We start from the raw sequence: 24629 nt of genomic DNA on the forward strand, positions 1-24629 counted from the left end.
CTCGTGAACACTGATAGATGGTCGTCACATTTATCCTATTTAAATACAATATAGACCAGAGCGCAGAGCATCAAGGGAATGTTAGGATCTTCACAAAATGAACAGTAACATAAGAATATTGGGTCATGTCTTAAAGGGAATACGATCTCCAACGGTAAGTAAATCATTTCTTTGCTAGTTGGATATTTTTTTTTGTAGATCATTTGAGTTGGTGCCTAGTGCTGATGTAGTTATTTCAGGCCAAACTTCGCAGTGGAATCCGGTGGCGCAGAATCAACGTAGTTAGAGAAGGTTATTGTTGACGCTGCAGTGTCTCTTGATGTCCTTTATCTAGGTGCAGACTTCGATGAATGTTCGAGAGGATCGAGTTTGTCTTTTAAGTGCATGATATTGATGGATGATATATTATGCTACAATCCTGTGTCTTTCAAACATTTCTCTTGCATGTGCGATGATTTATGAGTTTAGAATAAAGGTGTTGCTAGGTAGATAGTTTACCGATAAATAATGCGATGATTTAAATGAGAGTGACGGAATACAACGGCATATTTAAGCAGGAACAACATTTTGACGTGGATGATTCAGCGATTCCCAGTTATTTATTTTAAAATGTGTGATGGATAATAGATCTTTCACTGTAAGCCTTCAGCAGTGACACACTTTGTCTCATTTGTTTTCCGATTTCTCTTGATTGACGATGTTGTAATTCCTTTTGTAACAAGAGCAAGAAGTTAGGTGTTTATTTCGAATTAACGTAACACTCATTTTTCCTCCTATATCCGTTTGTGTTGCTATTAATTTGTTCATTATGCAGCTGTTATTAGAAGTCATTAGTAGTCATTAAACGGAAAATCCTTCCATAAATGAAACATTTCACAGAGTTCTCATTTGATGTAGTGTAGGAATACTAGGATAGTTATTTAATTTAGGATGAAATGAATATGCAGCTGTTATTAGAAGTCATTAGTAGTCATTAAACGGAAAATCCTTCCATAAATGAAACATTTCACAGAGTTCTCATTTGATGTAGTGTAGGAATACTAGGATAGTTATTTAATTTAGGATGAAATGAAATAATGATCAATGTATCTTGATGAATATGCCAATATCTTAAATCTCTTGACATTCTGTTGCGGAATATTTACGTAATTTTGGGTAGGAAATGATGATTACTTTCTACGTTTAAACTATACTGATACCAGTCCACTATAAAAACCTGTGACCCAACTCGTCGAACTTGCACGTCCCTAGAGTGGAGGCTTCATGGATCACCGACTGTTTTGCTTTGCCGTGGCGTAACCCAACACCGAGATTCAGAATTGAGATGTGCAAAATGGTCACAGGGAGTGCTGTCAGGGCTCAATATCGTGATCTTTCCTACTTTTAGAAACACCACTCAAACTTATTCGTCTACTGATGTCATTCCACGCAATCTCTCCTCTGACAGCTCGGAACATACTACTTAGTCGAGCAGCTCGTCTCATTTCTCCCAAGGTTTCCCAGCTCCCAAAATTCGCAACATGTTTGTAACGCTACTCTTTTGTCGGAAATCGCCCAGAACAAATAGTGCTGCTTTTCTTTGGAATTTTTCCAGTTCTGAAACATAGAACTGGACTTAGTCAAGGGAAAAATCTCTGACCTTTAATGTGTTTGGCATTTATCAATGATCTTTCTGAGGGAGTGAAACATTTCACCTGTCTAATATATGCTGATGACTTTAAAATATTCAAACATATTTCATGTAAGTAGTGATGATGACATGTCGACTTACAACATTTTACAGTAGTATGTTGAAAATAAATTAAGACTTTTACATCTCTAAATGAGTTTCCACGTCTTTACCATGAAGAAAATAGCCTATATGTTTCACGTGCATAGTAGGCATCCTCGATATACGAAAGGTAAATGAGGTGAAGTATCTCAGAATATTATTTGACAGAGAACTAACTTTCACTCCTCATTTACACAAAATGATAAATGCTTTTGTACTCAGGAATATCAATTATTTTAAGAGGTTAATACGATCGTTGGGTCGTACAGTGCGCTTGTAAGACGAAAATTAGAATATGCAAGCATTGTATGGAGACCCAGAAGATTGCTCAAATTGAGAATGTACGGAAAAGATTTCTTAGAAAATTGCAGTAAAAAACACAGGCATTTACCAATACCAATGGCACCATATAACGAATTCCTCCTCTATTTCAAGTTTTAGAGCCTATAATTCTGAAGGGAGCATAATTCCATGATATTTCTGTACAACATTTTTAATGGTAGAATATATAAGTCTAGAATAATTAATTCCGCCACTTTTAAAATTTCCTGTTCCTAGGGTCAACAATAGAAGGAACATAACATTTTCAAATGAGGAGGTTAGAACATACGCTTATACAAAATCTCCTCCTCACAGACTATGCACTAACTACAACAGTGCAGTCCGTAAAAGCGACTCACTGGACTTCAGCTCATCATTCAAAGCCTTCACAATAGACTTCAGAGCTTCTAAAAAGTATTTCATCCACTCACAAATTTGTAAATGACTGAACATTCCCCCGCATTTCTGTCATAATGTATATGGATTATTTTAAATATGTTGTTATTATGTTAATTAATCTTATAACTTTTGTATATTCTATTGCAAAATATATTCAGAATTATTACTCACTTCAAAATCCTTTCGTAATGGGAAGTATATGGATAAATGAACTGCTCAGCGGAGAATGGAAGCACGAGAAGAATATGTATTCTGGCCGTCAATAAACAGAGATCGTTTTGTAATGTTGGAACCAACAGTAGGTCTAGAATCTACGGGGGAGAAAACAACCGCACTTTGAGAAGCAGGTAATCTGCGTTGAAGTACCCAATTACATCATGTAGAAATGTGAACTCGTTCACTGTCTACGGATAGTTAGTGGGTGCAAGACGTACCATACCAGGGATGATGGCCGAGTTATGGAAGAAGTCTGCCCTCGAGAAAAGCTACCTAGCCAAGATTGCCGAGGCGACTGTATGAAGGTCCGTGTTTATGTTAGGAACCATTTATATTCCAAGACATAAAAATTGCACACTACTGTATCTTTTTTTTTGCAAGGGGCTTTACGTCGCACCGACACAGATAGGTCTTACGGCGACGATGGGATAGGAAAGGCCTGGGAGTTGGAAGGAAGCGGCCGTGGCCTTAATTAAGGTACAGCCCCAGCATTTGCCTGGCGTGAAAATGGGAAACCACGGAAAACCATCTTCAGGGCTGCCGATAGTGGGCTACTGTATCTTATGGCAACCCCCGTTGAGGGTCAATTTCCTAAAAATAGGATGAAATATATAATTAGTATTGCCAGTTTTGCATAATAATATATCATTAGCATTAATATAATGCTTAATTATTAGTTGATAATATTATTATAATATAGCATATTATTAACCCATTGGCATATTGATTTTCTAGCCCTTCGCATGCCCACTATTAGTATTTAATTTACGTAAAACACGGTTCATGAGAACTTTAATTTTTTAGATCCAGTTATTACAGTTTTCTTACACAAACTTTAATTTGTAAAAATGAAAATCAAAAGGTACCCTGATTCCAGTCATTCGACCACGTCAGGAATGGATGAATGAAGCCCCCATCTAGCGGCGAGGATAGGAGTTGTGTTGGCTGCCGAAGCCTGTCGCACTCCTGCGGGGCAATCATTAATTACTGACAGATGAAATGATACTGGAGAGTGTTGCGAGAATGAAAGAAGACAGATAAAATAGAGGGAAACCTGTCCCGCCTCTACTTTGTCCAGGGCAAATCCTACATGGAGTGACCGGGATTTGAACCACGGAACCCAGCGGTGAGTAGCCGGCGCGCTGCCGTTCGAGCCGCGGAGGCAAACAAGCTTTAATTTACGAAATTAAAAAAAAATCTTAAATTTAGATTTTTTAGTATTTCAGTAGTTTTCATTTTTATCCCTTTAGCGCTTCTAGCACCCGGCATTTCAACATTAGAGACATCAATATTACTATCACAATTTTCTGATTGGCTGTTAATTTTCTCGGATCCATCACTGTTACTATCACCACTGACACCATATAATTCTTCCAAATCGGAATTTCCTACGCGCTTATATTTTTAATTCTGTTCAGAAAATCTGATATATCACCGCTACCTGGCAACTGCCATCTACGCGCAATGCTACTCATCTACTCACCTCGGATAGGGACAGACACCACGGGAGTACCTTTTTGAATATCAATTTTAATGCTAAATTTTCATGTTAATCAAACGCAATTACAATGGTGAGAAAGAGAATCTCTTCCGCTTTCTAACAGTATATAACATGATAGTTCCATCTCTTGATGACGTCTGAAATACACGCTCAAAGCTACTTGTGCTCGGCTCCACGGCTGCTAGCCGTCAAGTTACGCGAATAATCGCACGGCTGGGATCCGTTTGTGTATACCAAAAGTGACACATTGTAAGTGGGATAAACAACCTTGTAGTGTGCAATAAATAAAATTAATCACTAATAATTAATTAGCTAAATAAATAAATAAATCCTGGTGAATGGATAGAACCTAACATGTCAGAAAAAGAAGCCTTTGCATCACGCATGAATAAAATTTAAATGGCTTACCATCTGACTAGAAATGTCCATAACAAAAGACCTACGTCTCTGAATGGAAAAATCAAACACTATTGCACTGTCATCCGGCCAGAGGCTCTATATGCAGCGGAATGTCTCGCCATGAACAAAAAAAGACATGATGGAGAAATTGGAGGCTAAATAAAGGAATATTTTGAGGAAAATATTAGGTCCAGTCAAAGACAATGGCGAGTTTAGGATACGGCACAACCAGGAGTTGTACTCGCATGTGGATAAAATAACCGACGTAATGCGCAAGAGGAGGATTATTTTTTTATGGACACATGGCCCAAATGAAGTCAACACGGTTAACCAACCGCATGTTCACTTTCCTCCAAGAGAAAAGGCAAAGGGGGCATGGTTCAGCGAGGTATAAAAAGATCTGCAGGAGATTGAGATCTCATTTGAAGATATCCAGGAAAAAACTCCAATAACATCAGAGTTTCCAACCAAAGCCGAATGTGATAACTGGAAACTCATGGACGAAAGAGCGAAAGAAGCAACACCGTCTACGAATGAAGGAATACTGGACCAACATTAAAGCTCAAAGGAAACAGTTGAAATGACGTGGTCCTTAGTTGGCCGATGCCAAACAAGAATAAATAAATAAATAAATAAATAAATAAATAAATAAATAAATAAATAAATAAATAAATAAATAAATAAATAAATAAATAAATAAATAAATAAATAAATACATAAATAAATAAATTCCAGCCCCAAATGGTAATATTACAAGAACTCACGTAATGGTGTCGTAATGCTCCACATATAGATACCAAGCATATTGCCTGTTTATCTCCTGATATTATACTGTACCTCGGGGGAATAAAACTAGTGAGAAACACAGTCGGGAGTACATGAAGTCTCCATCAACATATCTTACTGGTGAATCGATTTTCTCTATCTATATTTATAACTCGACAGTGATAAGAATAGGGGGCTATGTTCGAGGAAATGGAGAGTGTAATGGGAAAAGAGGAGGAACAGGGTGGCGAGTGTGGAAGTAGAGGGAAACCTTAGGATACGAGAAAAAGAGTAAAGAAGAGCGAGATAGAAGCAGCTCGCTCTGATTACAGTAAGAAGAGACGCGAGGTAACACTGAGGAAGGTTCAAATTGAATTCAGAGATTGGGTAGGAGTGGATCACTTAGGAGGTGAAGTGCTGGGCTCGTATCGGACCAAGACTTCGATCGAGCAGTAGTAGCTATGCTATTGGCAGCATCTATGACATATGAAGACCTGCTCACAGCAGAGGCAGTTCAGGACCTTTTATCACCAGCTTCCGGGCCAATATCACCCCAAGACTTCAAGGAATATTTACTAGATGAATTAAAGAAACAAAACATCTGGCTGCGAAGCCATATAACTAATTTCATTATTTTGACTCTTTGTAAAACCCAATAACTGGATATACAGGGGGAGTCTCTCCTCTATGGCAAACCGCAAGTAAGTGCTTCGGGTGGTGATAAGAAAAAAAAAGAGGCCAAGATGTATAGTCCAGTTTACTACCTAACCAAAGGTTAAGATCAAACAAAACGTTAAGATCACCAGCGAAAATCAGTTACTTGTAGTCGTACATTTACAGCTTACTAGCGTGTACCCGCGGCTTTGCCCGCGTTTATTAATTCAGCCGTTAGATGTTCTTAAACAAAAAGCAAAGCAAAGTCATCTCCGTACATGAAGGCCCTAGGAGGGGTGGCAGGTAAAGGCTTCCACCATCCGTAACCCCGGCACTTGATGGGGTAGAGTGGTCAGCTCTACGCCCGGCCACCTTTGCCCCCAGGAATTAACCTGGTACTCATTTTTGGTGTAGGCTGAGTGAACCTCAGGGCCATGTGCACCTTCGGAAGTGGAAATCTCGTTTCTTAAATTTTACGACTTCCTGATGGGGATTCGAACCCACGTCCTTCCGGGTGAACCGAGCACGCCTTTACCGCCTCGGCCAGGCAGCCCCTTAGATGTTCTTAAGCCATTTATATAAAATAAAAATATAATATTTATTAACACATCGTGTTTTACATAAATTTTACGAAATACATAATTTTATTTTTATAATAATATCCTTACTTCGATGCTTATAATACCGGGTTGGCGTACGGCACACATAATATTAAAGAATTACGTGATATGGTATCAGGAATGGAGAGGGTGAAACCCGGTGGCGGCACATAGCTTACTCCTCTCGAATAGCACCAACGGATCTGCTCAAGACTTTACGTCTCCATCCGACGAACGAATCACCATCAGCAGCATCATATGCCCTCACTCCTAATGAGCACTGCGCAGAAGTTTTGAATTTAACCCAGGCTTTTAACTCGCAATCTAGTGATTAAAAATTGTAAACCACCACCTCTCCTTCCCTGCTGACCAACATTCTCATGGTGACAATTTCTTGACCAACGGGGCTCTAACCGGCTAACCACTGTGTCAGAACCATACAGACTTCACGCCTTAACGATCATGACCACCAGGCGCACTTCATATGTTTCCTCTAAGTAAAATAAAGTATAATAGTATTAAGTTAGTTGAAAGATAATACGGCTCATGCTTGATTGCTGGTGTAGATAATTACTCATAATCCTTAAATTTTAACTGAATGAAATGAATATCGGGTAAATAAATAAATAAATAAATAAATAAATAAATAAATAAATAAATAAATAAATAAATAAATAAATAAATAAATAAATAAAGATTAAAAGTAAATAATTTATGATAGCAACTCTTTATCTCTATAAAAATTTCATCTAAAAATACGTCTATGTTAAAAATTTCAAATCCCTGCGTGCCGTGTATTTGGCTGGGCATCTCGCACATACACACAGACAGACACTTTCAGATATTGCGGACTGAATGTGGCTCCTCGTGTCGGGGACCGAAAATGGCTTCCTACTCCATGGACATAAAATGGCGTACGTTGCCTAGTGACAGTGAATCTATGCATTTAATCCTGGTTAACAGCACGATGGATTGTCATATACCAGCGCACGTTTCCCACCGGTTTTTTTCTTCCTAACACACCCACGAAAGCGAAAATTAAAAATCCGGCTCCGCGGTACATACATGTTTAAACATTTTGAGAACCTACAAAAGTACACCTCTTTTGGGTGTAAATGCCGCCGTATTCACTAAACTACAACAGGTAGTTTGGCTACTTAACTTTTTCTAATCACCTATCCAAAAGAGTGTACATTTCCGTACAATCCGAAAGATGAAAGAATCACAGGATCATTTTTTCCTGCATTTTTCACGACATTCACTTCCCAGTTCTGACGGTGAACTCAAAGATAAGATGCCAGTCAGTGGTAATTCTCCAACTGTAACATCGGGAACATGTATCTGTTGAGCGAAGCCAGTACTAGGTAAGAAGAGCAGGTTCCTTGACGATAGCTCATTCCAAAGATTGTTCGCGCATTTCTGAATACGGTTTATTTATATGCGAAATTTCAAGAATTAAGCCTATATGCCCAGAAAAAAGACCCTATGATATATTCATCTTCCGGTTATTATGCCAACACACTGTTTATTGAATAGTTATTTAGAAAAAATAAAGTATTTCTGTACATTCTGTAGTTTAGTTAACAAGATGGTTCTTACAGCCAAAAGTAGGGCATCTTTACAGGTTCTCAAAATGTTTGAAATTTGTAACTCTTAAAATTCATTCGATATTTCAACGGTTGTTCTCCATAATATGTATATTAACACGAATAAGCCACAAAATATTTTCCAGACCAATTCGTACAATAAATGTACGACCAGGAGTACATTAAGTGATTTTCGCTGGTGGCCTTAAACATTTCTAGGTACGGTACGCTGCTAAAAAGAAACCCTTTCAACTGTAAGTCTTCGGTCTGACTGAGTTTTGGAACAACGACTTCAGTAGGTAGAGATGGCGAAGTAATGTGTGTGCGGGAGAGAATAATTGACACATGAACCAGTACCTACTAATGCTACAGGCCTCACAGCACGGCTGATGACGTCACTAGGATAGGCGCAACGGCACTTCAATGGTTGTTGAACGAATTACTTTGATGATGAGAACTTGTGTGCTTTACAAAACGTTTTCAAAAGATGCTATTTCAGGGTATTAAAGCATATTGGTAATATATTTATTTCAGTTGTACCGAGACCAATTAAAGCAGAAGAAAGACGGAGAGATGGCGCACTCCGTTTTCTGGAAATATGGTAAAAGTTCAGATTGATAGTAAATAGCAACAAGGGGTTTAAATTTGATTGTTACTATTTTTAGTTAATAATAATTTCATGACCCTTGGTGATTAGTAATTAACCTACGTTTTACTCATGAAGAATCAGTTAACATTTTACTGGAAAATAAAATAATTATATGAAAATTAATAATTAAGATCCTTCGTATATACTACTAATTAGAGGCCAAAGTAAACTGGAATTTCGTCCCATTTAAGACTCATTAATATACCGGAAACCTTCCTTTATTTCTTATTAAGAATATTTTATTTTTACTATTTTGGTAAATATTTCTGTCTTGGTGCTGACTTAGAAACAAATTGGAGATTATACATAATAGAAATAATTAGTTACAAATGAAAAATAGAATACAAAGGAGGGAATAATTCACAGAGGATGATGAAATTATGCCGGAATTCATAACAGGAAATACAACAATTTAACAATAATAACATAGTTTTAGTTAAATAACTTAATTCTTCTGTATAAACATTACATCAATACAAGTTTTCTGAATTGTTAATTCTTAATCAAGGGAATTTTGTCACGGAAACTAGTTTAAACTCATTTGTTGTTATTTAGATGAAATTAAGCCCTCAGCATTTTCAATGTTTAATAATTCCACAAACATTACTGAAATTTTCCTTAAGTCTTCCAGTGAAATAATCTGACATTTGTCCTAGATGTTCAGTATTTCTTTTCTCCATTACTGGCAAGATGCAGTAATTTACTTAATTTTTGACTTTTCAAGTAAAACCCTGTCAATCACATTCCGTTAATGTAAAAGCTCTTTTTCTCTCCAACACACTGGTTTAAACATACTTTGCTCAAATTGCAAGAAAAGTGTTAAATATATTTTTATGGAAGACAATTTAACTTAAAATCTGGCATAATATAGGAAAAATTCCAAGCATAAGAAATCTAAAATTTCCAATAAATGCATATTTTGCTCAAATTGCAAGAAAGATGTTAAATATGTATTTTTTGTGGAAGACAAATTAGGCTAACTAAGAAACTAGCCTAATATCGAAAAAATTCTTAGCATAAGAAATTTAAAATTTCGAATAAGTTTAAATTGTTAATATATTTTTGAAGACAAATTAACTTAGAAACTAGCATACAATTAGTATGGTGGAAGAAAAGCCTTTTATGGCAATAAACTAACTTTGAAACAGTGAATCAACTACAGTACACTCAGAATATGAGTACATAAGCTCAATATTATCACAAAATTAGAGCCCAGAATGCCTCATTAAATTCAGATTACATGAAAGTACTGATACTGAATTATGTACTCTCAAATTATGTACTCTCAAATTCAAAATGTCAAAAATTAAAAGTATCTATTTGAAAGTATTTTAAGAATGTTTGAAAAATATTTTTTCATTGCCAATAGAAATATTACAAAGTTTTGGAATATATTTTTTAAAGAAATTATTAACAGCATACATGGTAATATGGAAAGAAAGCCAATCATTAAGTGAGGTATTTCATTTCTGAAGGCTGCACCTTTGATACCACCAGTCTCCAATTTGCATTGTTCTAAAATTTCAGCATAATTCGTAGCCTAGTCTACGGAAATTCTAACAACTCATTTGCCTTTATCTCCTTCACAACACACTATCTTTATTGTTGAAATAATCATGCATCCAAACCATAGTCTCTGCAAGATATTAATTCTTAAAATTACAAGACACATTTAAAAGGGTAAGCAAGCACCTAATATTTTTCAAGGAAACCCATGTGATTTAATTTCGATTTCAACCTTGGCATAGAGCTCGAAAGTGAACTAGTAAGTTCTTCACGAAGGCAGTAATTAAAATTTTAAGATTTTTTTCTCCTTTGCAGGAACACATAGATCTGTTGGTTCTGTTGCCATTGTAATAACAATGAACACTTTATATTAATTGAGGAACACTTTGAAAATATGACACTTTTTGAATTACACTACACTGCATGTATGAAAATGTCTGAACCAGTTTATCACTGACTAAAGGGTGGAATATGACAGCATAATAGCTAAGTTTACAGGGTACGCCTACATAATAACATTTCGTCTTCTTACTGTAGAACCACTCTATTACAAGGTAATTTAGTACTCTTAACCTATGAGACTGTAAGTTTCCTCCTCTTTGTATTTATGTGACTCTGGACATTACTACGTTTCTTAACATAATTGTTAAGGAGTATGTTACATCCTGTTTTTACAATGTAAGAGAGAATTTTTTCATGAGTATGGTCATCTCGAGTACATGGCAACTCCACAAGAAGTACAACTTCTTTTCTAATCACAGACATTGCCAATGTTACAACTAAATTTTGATGTGATGGTTGCTTCATAAACATGTATTCATACTTCTCAGATACCGAGGTTTTGACAGTCAAGTAAGTGAGAATAATGGCATTAACATCTTTTGGGTTGGGACAATGCAGAACCCCCCTGTCAACACTTTTTATAAGCTCATAATTACCTTGATATTCTGTTAATGATAATGTTCTATTAAAAACGAGTGATGTTTTACAAATTTCACACTTCAACCTTCAAAGAACTGCTCTTACACAATATCCTGACAAATATGGGATAACAGGCAAATATTCCTGAATGGATAAACGTTGGTCTTCACTGATGTCTACAGAGAGATAAGAGTGACAGTTGGGCTTTTTTTTTTTTTGGGCACTGCTCCTGTTTCAGATGAGGTTTCTGAAGAGGTATACAATACTTATTTTCAGTCTTGCTGTCATAGCAGTCACTATGTCTCAGGATTTGATCCTCACTGAAATGCAGTTCAAAGACCTTAAAAAGAAAAAGAAAAGTCTAATTTGTTATGCCAGTACCGGTACTTTAGAAAACAGTGAGGTAATTAATTAACTACGGATAATCATCTCAAGGTGGGCAGTTAAAATGTGGAACAGGACAGCACACTGATGTGTGTGGTTCAAATTAGGGTGGTCATAGACCCAAGTACTATGAATCCCAAATGTTCACGTTTATCACGTGGTTCAGTTTGAGAGATAATACGGTATAACAAGCGTCCTAGACCTTTAAGTGAAAAATAAGAGCTCACAACCTAAAACGAAAAGAATTTTTAAAATATCAGTACTGAGTTTACCTTTGAATTCTGCGTAGCCTGGAAATTGTCTAGGCGTATTGCGTTAACCCACATCTTGCGAACGGAACATTCAAACACTACTTTTCTACGAAATGTAATATACGACACTCATTTTTCAACCATACGCCAGTATTAAACAGATTCAGCACAGCATTATTTAGTCACATGTTCCTCAACATAACAGCCATGTTTGATGATACTCATTACAGCAGTGGTGCCAACATGGAAACTTCAATTTTTATCCAGGTGAAGAGGCAGGGAAGGGAAAATAAATTGGTTCGAAGTATATTTAACCTTTATTATTCATCTATGAACTTCGCCGTTCTTTGTATTCATCATAATCACATTTATTTACGATGATAAACGTGGCATTAATATTCCTTACGTGGGGTGAAATCATAGACATTGACACCTCTACTATGCTTAGTTCCTCCTTTCACCGCCAGGGAATCTCTCTCCTTGCTGTTATCTAAACGCTGGGTCGTCGACTGGCCACGTCTGCCTATCCCCGTGACGTCATATACCTTACGACACATCTGTTGTAAGGCCTGTAGTATTAGTAGGTACTGCATGAACTGGCCGGCCGCCCCGCCCCCAACCTGCTTCCCGCCGCTCACTCCTGTCTATGCGGTGCTTAAATGAGCAAAATTGACGCCCCAAAACAGGTACTAAAATATGACTGGGCACCTAATTCTGGTATGGCTGTATACAACATTCCTTGTGAAGTCGTTGTACTAAATCTCAACCAGATCGGAGACTTAGAGACTTAGACGGGAATTATGCAATTTAAGTGTAAGTATGAAAAGTGTGCGAGACATTTTCGTACCGCAATCTGCGAGCAGACTGTTGATGAGTGCGCCGCGTGTAACAGGGTCAACGCTGGGCCGAGCAAGAGAAATCGTCTAAGAAGTTGCTCGAAGTTTATACTGTGTAGCAGTATCCAGTAACTAGTACGGCAACACAGTACGATGCGCCTTCTCCTCCAACTTTGCTAAACCGTATTTTACAAACAATAGTAACGTATTGTACCGCCCGGCTTCTTGGATGAATGGTCAGCGTTGAGGCCTTCGGTTCAAAGGGTCCCGGGTTCGATTTTCAGTCAGGTCGGGGATTTTAAATGCCTGTGATTAATTCTTTTGGCTCTTCATATTCAGACAGCACACCCATTATCAACCACCAGAGAAACACGCAATAGTATTCATGTCCCTACACATAGGGTTGGCGTCACGAAGGGAATCCAGTGGTAAAACAGAGCCAAATCCCTATACGCGACTCACATCACACCCGTGACACAAAAAGGTTGCAGAAGCAGAAGAAGAAGAAGAGTAACGTATGGATCGTCCGGCTCCTTGGTTGAATGCTCAGCATTGAGGCCTTCGGTTCAGAGAGTTCGGAGTTCAATTCCCGGTTTGTCTGTGGATTTTAATCATATCGGGTTAATTCCTTTCACTCGGGAATGAATCTTTTTAATCGTCCTCCTGTTCACATCCAATCGAGACAGCACAGTACTAACCGTCCTAGAAAAACGTAACAGTGAATACATCAAAGCATACAGGTCGTAAAATCCACATGTGCTACACAGTTCACACCCGGGAATCCTCAAAGATTTGAGAACAGTGGAAGAAAGAGAAGAGGATTTTCATGAAGCAATTTATTACACCAATCTTTTTGGTTTACTATTCTCCTTATCATCGCCCCAGTCACACCTATGTATTTTGCTACAAGAGAGAGACTCCCCCGGTATTTAAGAAACATACAAATATTTTTAGAGCATATCGGCCTTTGATTTATAACACATAAATAGATGGATATACAGACAGTTGGTTACCCAAATTATTTCTTCTAACTGGCGAACCTGGGAATACTATAATATAACTTACTTGCTGTTGTAGCCATGCTTCGCAACGTAATTCTACATTGTATACAGGATTCTAGATGAAGTCGTGTACACCCTGTAAATAGGATTTTATTACATTGCAAAATGACGTATTTAGAAATTTAATTTTAGCATTTTCACCTTAAATACCATTTCATCCAGCGTGAATAAAATTATATAGAGCCTAGATTGTAGTGCGTTATTCCCTATTATGTACGTACTAATTTTAATTAAATTCTGTTTACCATTTTTTTCGTGGCTTGACATTGATATGGACTAAGCAACACAAATCGAAATTCATGAATATTTCTCTTATCATAGCTGGCACGGTAAATCTGTATGGGACATACATGACCGAAAATTAAATTCTATATAACTTTATGTAGTGTTTATCGATAGGATCACTATTAACATAGGTTTTTGAGAATTTAATTTTAGACCTTCCCCTAAACTAGTACTTCACTCAGCGTGCCTCATTCCTCAACTTTACATAGCCTACCAATTTTCGTTAATTATCTTTAGCCATTCTTTCTTGGTGCGCGTAAAACAGACAGACGGAGAGACAGACAGACAGACAGACAGACAGACAGACAGACAGACAGACAGACAGACAGACAGACAGACAGACAGACAGACAGAGATAACGGAAAATTAAAAAGTACAATTCCTTGTCACCCTTGCAATAATTTGATGACTACTTATAAATAATTTCTTGAATATCATAAAATATATCATAAATAAAAATATATAAAAATAAACATAATTAACCGAAATGTCCGCAGTAAGGGCGCCAGAGTTCACCAAAATGGATCCCTCGAATTTAGATAGAGCATGATAATTATTTATATCCCAGGGCGTGTACATAATGCTGCGTACTGGTACATCTGCTTCAGGCCTTACAGAACCTTCTGAAAACGACTAAATAGATAGGAACTGCACCTAGGTTCATCAATAACTCCACTGATTCTAAAATATCTAACCATATTCTCAATCAAATCCGTGCATGAGCACCTCATCAACACACCAAAATACACTTATAATACACAAACAAACGATTCCTGGAAGACCCCATATTTACAACAACAACAATGAAAACAGTGGGAAAACGAAAGCGAGAACTATGCCACCATTTGCAGATAGTCCGTTGAACAATGCACATATATGTAGACAAATACCCTTCACTGTCCCTGTATCAACACGGCTTGCCGATTCTCATAATCGGCAGTTATAACATCACACAGATACTGTACCTCGTAATACTGAGTTCACAGACTTTAACACTTGTTGTAAAGATATATACATTTGAGCAACACACGCTTGTCGATCCTGAACATAAATTATGGAAAGTCTGAGATAGCTTTCACCAACATATAATGCCAGGCCGCCACAAGTGCTACAATAGTTAATGCGTAAGCACTCCACAATTTGTCGATCAGCCACTTTCCACGAACGTTTGAAGTCCAGTCCATTGTAGCAGTGTCACTCGAATAACGTATATCCAGTTTTACTCCCGTGTGTTAGCACCACTTCCTTCCCGTACAGTGTGTCAGTTGTGGTTGTAGTCGTTTCCTTTCGCTGTGATGTCGAACTATAAAAAGACCTCATCTCTCACATGACTCGCCGAGATTGATCCTTGCCAACCAATCATGAGCGATCCTCTTGTCAAGACCATGTCCTGAACTACGTCTTGGTCGCAAGACATAAACAAACTCTCTGGGGTGTTTCACATGACTCATAGAACTTTCCTAGTACAACATCAAAAAGCTCATGTGATTCTGGGCATTCACATGATTCATCGAACTTACCGACAACAAAAAGTACATCTTATAAGACACTGGAATACCCTCATGAGTCATACAAATTACCAGAGTCCAATATAGCAATGTTTTCCCACTCGTTGTTCAAAACAAATTACTCATACTACATATATGGAGATCTCCCAGCTTACAAATATAAATGACAAAATATACAAACAAAATACTAATAATAATAATGATAATAATAATCGAATACTTTCAATAACATCTCTCACTTCTACGTGTAGTGCGAGGGTGTGATATATGTACTATCACACCCTGGACACGACCGATGCATAAATACCTGATTTTTTAATTTTGAGCTATGTACAGACAAAACTCTTTTATATACTGTACATTGGCGGAAAATAAACCCTAACAAAAAGAAGGGGTTGTGCTAGATCAGAGCCTCTCCAACGCCAAAATCTTACGCGTGCAAACTGAGGTGCAGAGGTCCTGTGCACAATGCATCGGTCCCACTCGGCTCGGACCAACGCTTCGTCTCTGGGCTACTCGGCTAAGCTAGGTTCAATTCGGCTCAACTCGGCTCGAATTTAGAGCACTACGAAGCAAGTGAGGAAGAAAGCGACAGATAGCAAAGCGAGACAGGCGTGGGGAAAGAGAGAGACAGCGCTATTGCTCCAAATCGAGGAGTGGTGGTTGCACTCTGGTCAGCCAAGCGAAATCGTCTTTTGCCCCATGCACAGTGCATGCACCTGCACGCTGAGAGGCCTTGTGCTAGATTAACGAACGTAGGTAGGCGTGTTTATGCTTCTGAAAGATGACGATGATTCAAATTTCCCGCAAATCGCGCTAGTAGCGGTCCCATGACTTTGCAGATCAGGTTTGCTTTAAATACGGGCTGTACTGTGCAAGAGCGTTAGTTACCTGTGAGATTGGACGAAGTGACTGTGAATGGGTAAGGAATACCTTTACGACGACGAAGAGAGCAGTATCAACAGTTCACTGCGGTTGGACGAGGCCGTATAATAGGGACACATGAGGGTGGAGTTTCCTTCCGCACTATTGCAGAACGACTTGGAAGAAATGCCTACACTGTGCATGCGTGCTGGCAGCAGCGGTCATGAGAAGGTTCGCTGGCAAGAAGACCGGGCTCCGGACGTCCCCGTGGCACCACTGAGAGGAAGAACCACCGAATCGGCGTATGGCTGTGCCGCAGCGTACTGCCTCTGTAGCAGCAAATCGAGCGGCAGTTGGCACCACAGTGAAGCAAGGAACTGTTAGAAATCGCTTACTTGAAAGACAGATCCGAACCAGACGCCCTGCGGCGCACATTCCACTTACCCCAAACCACCGCGGTCTGCTACTTCAGTGGTGTCTTGCGAGAGGTCTTTGGAGAATGGAGGTCCCCTGTGTTTTCCGACGAAAGCCGGTTCTGCTTTGGGGCCAGTGATGGCCATGTATTGGTTAGAAGGAGGCCAGGTGAGCACCTGCATTCCACCTGTCTGGGGCGTCGACACACTGGACCTTCACCGAGAATTCTGGTCTGGGAAACAATTTCCTATGGCAGCAAGAGCACTCTCGTGGTTATCTCACGCACACCGACTACAGATGTGTACGTCCGTCTGGTGATTCAACCTATTGTGCTGCCATTCATGAAGAGCATTCCCGGGGTTGTTTTCCAACAGGATAACGCACTCCCCCATGCCGCTGTTGTAACCCACCGTGCTCTACAGAGTGTCGACATGTTGCCGTGGCCTGCTTAATCCACCGATCTGTCTCCAGTCAACCACGTATGGGACATCATTGGACGACAACTCCAGCGTCATCCACAACCGGCATTAACCGGCCCTGTATAGACAGGCCAAATGCAGGAGGCATAGAATTCGATCCTACAAGCTGACATCCGGCACCTGTACGATACAATGCATGCCTTCATTCAACAGTCAGGCGATTACACCGGTTATTAATGGACCAGCATGACACATTTGTGATGGCTTTTCTCGCGTGGATATTAATCTGTAGTCTTGTACCTTTAACCAACTAAATATGTTTCCTCGCAAATATATTGCCAAAATTTCCGTATTCTACATTCCTTATTTCATGGTGTATGGACATTTCTTTCGCTAGTGTATATTATTACTCAACTGAATATTCAGTGCACATCATCCTTCTTTTATCGAATTTGGCCATCTAAGGGCCACGTTAAATAACCCACTGCATTCATTTCTGTTTGCCTCCTGCTTCCTTTCTGGTTCTCCAATAATTTTTCATTATTCCACTGTGCGTTTCCCTCCTGTCTTCTTACCAGATGTCATTCCGTTCCTTCTTGTCTTTCTCCTAGATACACTTGAAATTTTGTTATCACTCTCTTAAAAGGGTTTATATCCGCTGTCATTCCCATACCTGCCATATCTATCTTTACACTTTGCCTCCACTGGTTGTCCATGTGAACTTGATTAAATATTTGTTCTGGGAGACTGATGTTATCCATCCTCATTATGTGACCAAAGAACGTAACTCTCTCTTCTTGATCGTACAAGACATTTTTTCAGTTTATTTATTTTTGTAGAGGTCTGCATTCTTCCTGTGTCTGAACTCCCCATTTTCAGTCTCTAATGAGCTCCAGATATTTCTTAGATCTTTCCTTTCCTTTTTTCTCCAGTCGTTCTATTTCTCATGTTTTAAAGGAGAACATGGACCCTGTAGCATAAAGATATTCTAGTTAATTACCGTGTTGTTGTGCCTGATTTTAGTTGTGATGGAGAGACTTTTCTTACTGTAGGTATTCTTGGTCACTTAGTAAGCTTCTTCCAATTTCCTTGCTCTTCATTTATTTGCTTCTTTGTGTAGACCATTAATATGATTTACTTCCCACAAGTACTTAAACTTCCCAAACCTGTCGATTTTTCCATATTCTGTTAGTAACACTGTAGGTGAATTTCCGATGTTATACATAAATTTGTTCTCAACAGATATCTGAAGTCCAACTTTCTCTGAAATTTCTTCCGAAAGGTTTACCTCGGTAAGTGCTATTTTTATATTCTCAGAAAGGATTGCAATATCGTCAGCGAAGGCTAAATAATTTATACCTACCCCTTTAAATTTCGACCTTGGCCTTATCTCATGGTGGATTCCTCTTTCACCTTTTATTTCAGTGGCGAAGTTAGGGCTCGAGGCCCTCTCTTCCACTGAACCACATACTAATCAAAATCATAAATAAAATGATGAGATATTTAAAATAGTTAAAACCAAACAAAAAATTAATAAAATTGAGAACAAATTTAAATACATTAATAAGTTAATAATAAAACTAATTAATAGTAAGAACTCTTAATAATGACTAATCCTCTCATTATCTTTTCCAAGACACAGTTAAAAAAGAATCGTGGCCAATCCATCCCCCTGTCTCACACCAGTATTAATTGGAAATTCTCCTGAGATCTCCCCCATTATTTCACTTTACACTTTGTGTCCGTGAGAGTACCTCTGATTATATTGATTGACTTTGACTCTACCCCGAATTTCTCCAGTATTTTGTCTATAGAATCTTTGTGACGTATGATTACGTAGTTATTGCTCTTGACCATTATGCCCCGTATTATTCTTTTCAGATTAAATATCTGCTCCATCCAAGACCTGCCTTTTCTGAACCCCTCCTTGATATTCTCCTACTTTTTTATCCACTATAGGCTCTACAGTTTTGAGAAGCTTTTGATAAGATCGTGCAGTAGTACATTATCCATCTACTTATTCGTTTAATATTTTATTAAAGAAGACTATGGCACAGTATTTTTGCTTTCTTCCACGAACTTCTTGCGTCGGCTGATCACCTGATTCTGTTTCTCCTATAACACTCTTTGAAGTTGACGTCATAATTGCAAAAGCGAAAATACACAGAAGTGATCTGTCGCCGGAAGGCCACCCTGTCATTTTATTATATTATCTGTGATCTTCAGTCTTTGTAGATCCTAGTATATATCTTCCAGCCAACAGGTAGTGTGTTTTAAGGGGAGTATCAAAGGCCTATCCCGATAACGTTAAATTTAACATATATTTACATCCCGGTTTCTCTGGAACTTTTCAAGAAAATAAAACGAAACTTTTACAGGATATATATTTGTATTTAGCACATTTACTGTGGCTCTAGATTTATTAGAAATCAAGATAAGGTTTTTTAAGTATAGTCTTAATTTTTTATAGTTTAAAAGACTTATGATCAAATTAAGTGTGGTATCTCTACCATCCGTATAGGAACAATAATACTGTTAAGGAAAAGTACATAATTCAGAGCTCTAGCTTAAGTAGTTTCTGAGAAGATACGGAACATTCGCAAAATAGAAGTTCTTCAGAAATCACACTGGAGAGTGTAATGCCAGTTAAGAAACATGAATGCTACCATGTTTATTACCACATAAACTCCAGACAGGAAGTGATATCACAGCAAACAATGTAGCCAATTTATGCAGCAGGATGTTTACTATAAATCACCGTACATTACCGCCTTCAAGAGCAAATAGTTCCCGACGTAGCTTGTCTTAAGTGAACAAATGCTCATTAAATCTGAAGAAATTATTAAAAATTTGTAAATACTTTTAGTCATTAAAAATCAATTATACATACATCAAATTAAGGAGGAAACTCCAAATGAATTTTCCATAAAAAACTACAAATCAACATTGTTTACCAATGCCACTTTTTATACTCCACTTAATTTAGAGATGTAATCAAAAATCCTCCTCTTTAGCCTGCTGTTGTTCATTCTCTGAAGGTGACCACAAAATTGTAGTCTTCGTGTTTTAAATGTGTGTGTAATTTTCTCTATATTGCGGTAGAGGTCTTATTTTTCTTATTTCATCCTAACATCTTTATTCTTTTGAGGTCCAAAAATGTTCCTAAGTACTTTCATTTCTTTCTTTTACAGTTCCTCTTGTTCACATATTTTGTTCAATATTAAAACATTCTGATATATATAATACCTCTGGATTAATTACAGTTAAATAATACGTGATTTTTGCCTGAAACGATATCGATAGTTTCTTTTAACAGTGATCAGTGAGTTTATAGGCCATGTCCATCTTTTTTTATCTCCCTTTGCAGGTTGTGTTATAATTTCTTCTTCTTCTTTAGTTTCGGCAGACTAAAGATCACGTTAATTCGAATTCAGCTTCATCTGTTTCTGGGGTTTAATCCTCGTCCAGTACTCCTCCATCCTTTCACTCTGCAATCATCTCCTTTCTTCTGTCCACGGCGTTTGGGTACGGGATCTAACTTTTTCTTGAGACCTCTTGATGGCCTTGATCCTCGACTTATAAGCATGCCTGTTGCTGATTTTCGTTCCTTGTGTTCACATTTCTTCCAGATCCTTCACCTCCTGATACCAGCGCATCGTAGTTTTTCTGATCTAAACAAAAAGTATTATCTGATTGTTCAGTCTTCTCGGGTTACAAAGAACATGGCTTTCCTCTTCCTGATGGTACCTGAGATCCTTTCCATCTTGAGATACTAGATTTCCTATCTTTCTGAATGATTCATCCTCTGATCTTTGGGGTCCCACTATTTTCCTCATAATCTTTCTCCCCACCAGTCCCAACTACTTGACCAATCCTGTTTTATATCAAGTTCAAACATTTAGCTGCATATAAAGCCTCCGGGCGAATCACTGTCTGCTAGTGTCTGAGTTTTTCATTGATCGAAATCTTCTTTTGGTTATAAGTGTTCATAACTAGTTTATTTGCCCAATTCATCTTGTTGATTCTCGATATGAGTGACTCTTTTAGACAGGTTATTTTCTATCTACTCTTCCAGATATCTGAAATTCTCCACTTTCTGAATACATTTCCTCTCGTCTGTCATCTACCTGGGTGCTGTTTCGATGCTAGTTATGTATTGTGTCTCCTTGAAGGAGATCCGTAGGCCTGCCATACTTGCTTTTTCTGAGCTGGGCAATTTGGTTCCATGCCTCCTCTGTTGACTCTCACAGAACCACAATGGCATCCGCAAAGCAACATAATTATAACAATAATAATAACAATACTAATAATAAAGTTATTGGCTTTACGTCCCACTAAGTACTTTTACGGTTTATGGAGACGCGGAAGTGCCGGAATATAGTCCCGCAGGAGTTCTTTTACGTACCGACACGAGGCTGATGTAATTGATCACCTTGAAATACCACCGGACTGAGCCAGAATCGAACCTGTCAGGTTAGGGTGAGAAGGCCAGCGCTTCAACCGTCTAAGCCACTCAGCGTGGCGGCTCGTCCGCAAAGACTAAACAGACAACTCAAATTCCTTTGTTCTTGCTTCCCATTCGTATACCGAATATGCTTTGCATTTTGCGGCACCCCTCCCCAGTCCCATTGTCTTCTTGCTAGTGGCTTTACGTCCCACCGACACAAATAGGTTTTATGGCGACGATGGTGTAAGAAAGGTCTAGGAGTTGAAAGGAAGCGGCCGTGGCCTTAAATAAGGTACAGCCCCAACATATGCCTGCTACGAAAATGCGAAACCACGGAAAACCACCTTCAGGGCTGCCGACAGTGGGGTTCCGACCCACTGTCTTCCAGATGCATGCTCACAGCCGCGCGCTCCTAACCGCACGGCTGACTCACCCGGTAATCACATTGTCGAGAACACAACTGAGTATAAGGGGAGATTGTCCATCTCTCTGTCTGACCCCCGTTTGAATTACAAAATATTCCAATGGAATCCCTCTGAACTTCACCTTGGATGTTGTGTCTGTTCAATGAGTTCTTTACTCTACCAACCTAGGCCCATTTCTTCTAGGATATGGATCATTGTTTCCCTTACTACGGAGTCGTAGGGCTTTATGATGTCCACAAATATGAGCACAAATTTTTTGCTTCTCTGTTTCTGGTATTCAATGATCAACTACTTTAGGTTTAGGATTTATTTATTTATTTATTTATTTATTTATTTATTTATTTATTTATTTATTTATTTATTTATTTATTTATTTATTTATTTATTTATTTATTTATTTATTTATTTATTTATTTATTTATTTATTTATTTATTTATTTATTTATTTATTTATTTATTTATTTATTTATTTATTTATTTATTTATTTATTTATTTATTTATTTATTTATTTATTTATTTATTTATTTGGCCACTTATGGCTGAATGGTCAACATAACGACGTTCAGTTCAAAGGGTTCCAAGTACGATTTCCGGATGTATTAAGACACCTCTGGTAAAGTACTCTGGCTTGCGGACTGGGTATATTCGTCTTAAAACACACCTCCTCATATACACCCAACACAGTACACTCCCGACCACCACAGAAATACACAATAATGGACCGATACGGTGGAAAAACACAACTTTCAATAGTTTTCTTTCACAACTTGCTTTACGTCGCACCGAAACAAATAGATCTTATGCCTTGGTAACGAAGCGGCCGTGGCCTTAATTAACGTGCAGCCGCAGCATTTGCTGACTTCATAAAGAACTTGTTCGAAGGCAAGGTGATGGGAAAGAAAGGCAGAGGGAAACTACGGAAGAAGATCACTGAAGAGATAGTTGACATGATGGGATGCCAAGGTTATGGAGAGATGAAAAGGATCGCAGAGAGAAGAGATCAATGGTTGCAGTGACAAGGCAAAGCCTTTAGATGATGATGATGATGATTCAGCATTTGCCTGGTGTAAAGGGAAATCACTGAAAACCATCTTCAGAGCTGCCGCAGTGTGGTTCGAACCGCACAGCTCACAGCTGCGCACCCCTAACCGCACGGGCAACTCGCGCGGTCCTATGAATAGTTATAACCTTTAAATGTCAGTAGAGAAACTGTTCTCAATGATTGTTTCCTTACCTATATTTCTCAGTGAACATAGCTTACAAGAACTAAGCGGCCATCCGTGACTTCACTCTGATTACCTTAACATCATCTTCAATACTAGAACTGTATCTGGACTCGCTATATAACACGTCGTGAGCCTACGTGAGCGAACTTCGAGAAAGTCCAAATGGCTACAGCGATAAAAGAAGGAAGGACAACTCAAGAATAAACATGACGGAGAACATCTTACACGCGCCCTGCCTCTCAAAACTAGAACTTCCAATTTATGGACGGAGAGAAAGCTGGCTTTTTAAAGGATGCTAATCTCACCAAATATGTTATACACCTCCTTGTCTGAATTATCAGCTTAATGAGCATCTGTGCAGAACGTTTTGGGTTCGATTACTGACCAGACTGAAAACTATTAATTTCTCAGGCTATGGCTTATACTACACGAACAGTAAACGACGCTAACTTCCACCGCAACAACGCGTAATATTAAAATACATGCTACTGCATAAAGATGTTGTCACGAAGGACTTTTTGCCTTAAAACTGAAGCTAATATTCACTGACCTACTCTAAATGATCTAATTTACAATGCCTTCTTTAAGACTCATTTATATGTGCTGGAAGAAGAATAAACATTTTATAAATAATGTGAATTTACATTAAGTTACTAATTTATTGCATTATTGGTAAAGCAAAATATTTCTCGAATTGTGGTAAATTATACTGAGGTTCCTGTTTCCTTATGAGGGTCAGTGGTAGACTGACCACCTTGGAATTCTAAGATCGTGGGTTCAAACTCTGCAGAGAACGCCGGACGGTTAAAGAGCAGGAAAATGTCAATTCAGCACTCACTGTCGCACGACATCCGCATTTAAAAGATCTTTGGGGATACATTTGCCGTTTACTCGACAAAATTAATTAAAGCTCAGGGAAAGGTCACCCTGCAGAGTCCAATTTTCTCTGTCATCTGGTAGAGCAAGACGGAACGTCAAAATTGTCATGCAGACAGCCAAAATGATGTCTAATTCAAATGTCTGAAATATTTTGCTCCATCGGCTACAAAATAACCTGAAGTAAACTGAATAACGATGTATCTTTGTTGCATAAAATTACTGCTTTTAAATATAATCAGAAGAGGAAGAACTGCTTTTGCTACTGGCGAGTCAATATACGTCCCGCTGTCATTGAGGTTTTTTTTGTTGTTTAAATTTTTGCATTACGTCGCACCGACACAG

This window comes from Anabrus simplex, chromosome 3, assembly GCF_040414725.1.
Source record: "Anabrus simplex isolate iqAnaSimp1 chromosome 3, ASM4041472v1, whole genome shotgun sequence".
Lineage (NCBI taxonomy): Eukaryota > Metazoa > Arthropoda > Insecta > Orthoptera > Tettigoniidae > Anabrus > Anabrus simplex.